Below are 2972 nucleotides of genomic sequence, written 5' to 3' on the forward strand. Positions count from 1 at the left end.
GCAAGGGGACCGAGAACGTTTCGGGAGGGCCCAGATGGAGGCCTATGTGCACGGTGCTTTGTGATTCTTGCTAAGGCATTAGGGACACTCTGGTACGAGTAGGTGGGCATCTCATTGTAGGAAAAAGACAAAGAGAAGAGTTACAAGCAAGTTTTGCTACAAACAAGACAGCACTCGGTTTCAGCTACTTGAATCTCCAAATTCAGCATAAACAGAGCTTGGAATTAATTCTGTGTTTCCAAATATCCCGATCCCAGTCACAGCCAGACTCTCTCTGTTCCTTCCAGCTTTGCCTACACTACTACCAACAACATGCCCAACGGAGGTTGCGGATGCTGCGGTGGAAATAACTACTCTGTGTGCTGCTACAGCAGCCCAAAGTGCTGCAAGACACCGATGTGCTGCTCGCAATACTGCTGCCCCACCACCTGCTGCATGCCCATGCAGACCTGCTGCTACACCATGCACAATAACAGCGGCTGCTGCGGCGGCAACCGCGGCGGCTGCTGCGGCCACTAAGCCCACCCGGCAAAGGGCAGGCAGGGCTGCGCTGCCTGCTGCTTCCCGCCTGGCTCACTCGGTGTTGGATATGGATATGGCTCTGGAGACGTCCCTGAATGCTCTTCCTCGTTTGCTTAGAGACTCTAGATCATCTCTCCTCTTCTTCGCCTGTCTTTAATCACCAGATGCTTGTAATGTGCTTTGAAGTTGCTACCCGCTGATCAGTGTGATTTTCCTTTGTAAGCACTAGCCCTGCTGTTAGTTTTCCTCTTGGTGTGTGGGATGTTTAACGCTGTTGATGCATCAGACTCTTGTTTTCTTGCTTTAATCTCCAATTAGTCATGAAAGACAATAAAATTTGTAAGTTATGACACTGCAAAATTCTGGTGTATGTTTATTCATTTATCTTTGTCTTTTAAATTATAGCTTTGGTCTGGGAATATTTTAGCATTTGTTTAGTTTTTGAATATAATAATTTTTTCTCCTATTTGTCATGCTACTGATGACAGCACCCCAGTATATGCAGTAAACGCCTTGGGTCAGTCTCTCACCCAGGGAAAAATAGAGCTTGCTAGTGTCCATACGTTACCTAACCTACAGGAGCATCCCCTTGGCCATGCAGTCTCATGCTACCTTTCCCCTGCTTATGACTTTGAAGATACACAGTCTGCAGTCAAAGCGTCTGTATGGTCCTAAAGCCAGAGCTAAGGGTCTTCTTCTGTTAATGGAAATCTTTGCAGTGATTTTGCTGAGCTTTATAGCAGGCTTCTGAAAAGGCTCAATACCTTGTCAAGAAGATTAAGTAGCCCAGCAAGCATGGTCTGCGTGATGCAGGGAGGGAGAGACACATTGAAAGATGTGGAGATATAAGTCTAGCCTGAAGGATTCAGAAATACTATCTAATCTCATCTGGAATGCTATTAAAATATGACAAATTTTAAGAGATGAGATTCAGAAATAAGATATTTGCACTTTGTGATACGCAAAATCCTCAGGAAGGGAAATTACTCCAAAACATCTCTTCTAACATGAAAAAACCCCAAACCAGCATAATCTTGGGACTGTGGTAATGAGTTATAAATCTAAAATCCTTGTTAGCTCTTAACCAAGGTCTTTTCCATCCTTACATGCAAGTCCCGTGGCTTCCTCCAAGGCAATTACGTTTTCCCTGTAGCTAAAGAATAAATTATCTCGGCCGCAGCAAAGTAAGTCATCAGGTCCAGGCACGTGCCCTGGAGTCACACCCCTGAATTCTGCACATGCTTTTCCCAGTGATTCAAACCCAAACACCACTGGACAAACCTCTGAGCATCTCTTACAGAGGCTCTGCCGTGGAGTGAGCGCATGGAAATACCTTTTGCGCTGACAGCCTGGGGCTGCCGTGAGAGATACTTTGCTGGTACTTAAAAAAATACCTTGACCGACCGCAGAAATGCAAAGTGGAGCAGCTCTGTGGAAAATGAGTCAAAGCAGAACTGTCAGAAAGGTGGATATGGTGCTTGACAAAGCCTGAAATGGTTAGTTCATGAGGTCAGCGCTCCTTTGTGGGGTCCCCGTTCCAGAGTTGCAGCACATAAAAGGGCTTTCGCTGTTGTACCCACTCACTTGACAGAGGTTCTCCTCACCTGGAAGGGAATTAATTCATTTTAAAAAGGAAAATATACACCCCATCCACAGCCCGACGTGCTGGTGTCCATAGGGACCCTGTATTCAGAGCTCACATCTTCCAGTCACCCATATTACACACAGGGCAGCAGCACCTGCTGGTCGTCATGGTCCTGACGTCACCCTTGATTCCCTCACCATCTCGCCGCCTGTCAGGTTTCCCTGTGCCCTGGAAGGTGATGAGCATCGTGTCCTGATATCCCAGACCTTCTCTGGCCCCATCCACAAAGCCAGCTGGAAAACCTCCCGTGTTCTCTCACAGAAAATTTCAACTTTCCACTAACAAAATGAAACCCAAAGGTTTTTTTAAGATGGAAGACTATGAAAAAAAAAATACTTATTGACTGATAACATTTTCAGTGTCAGAAGATGGGTTTGTTTGGCAGAAATTGCAGTTTTGAAAGACCTAATTTTTCTTTCCGTGCTTTTTTAGATGTCTTCTGCAACTTCAGTGCTAGGGTACTCCATGAAGAAAGGTCATCGTATCAGGAAAATGTTTTTAATTAATACCTGATGTCTATTTTTAAAACATTTTTAAACACTAAAATATTTTAAAGCATTAAAATATAACTTTCAAATGATGTTTTTTCTGAATCTTGCTAATCCAGAATTCAAAAATTTTTATACATAATAAAAAGAAGTCCACCTGGAGTCCAGCATTATAAAATAAAAATCACAGTTTCTCAAAGTTAGCATAATAAAAAGAGGTTTTCCCACTTCTAATTATACCCAAGTAGAAACGACGGCCGAGTGAAGCCCCTGTGCCACCACGGGGCACTTCCAGCCACAGACCATGGAAGGGTGGC

The sequence above is a fragment of the Phalacrocorax aristotelis genome, chromosome 25 (genome assembly GCF_949628215.1).
Source record: "Phalacrocorax aristotelis chromosome 25, bGulAri2.1, whole genome shotgun sequence".
Taxonomy (NCBI): domain Eukaryota; kingdom Metazoa; phylum Chordata; class Aves; order Suliformes; family Phalacrocoracidae; genus Phalacrocorax; species Phalacrocorax aristotelis.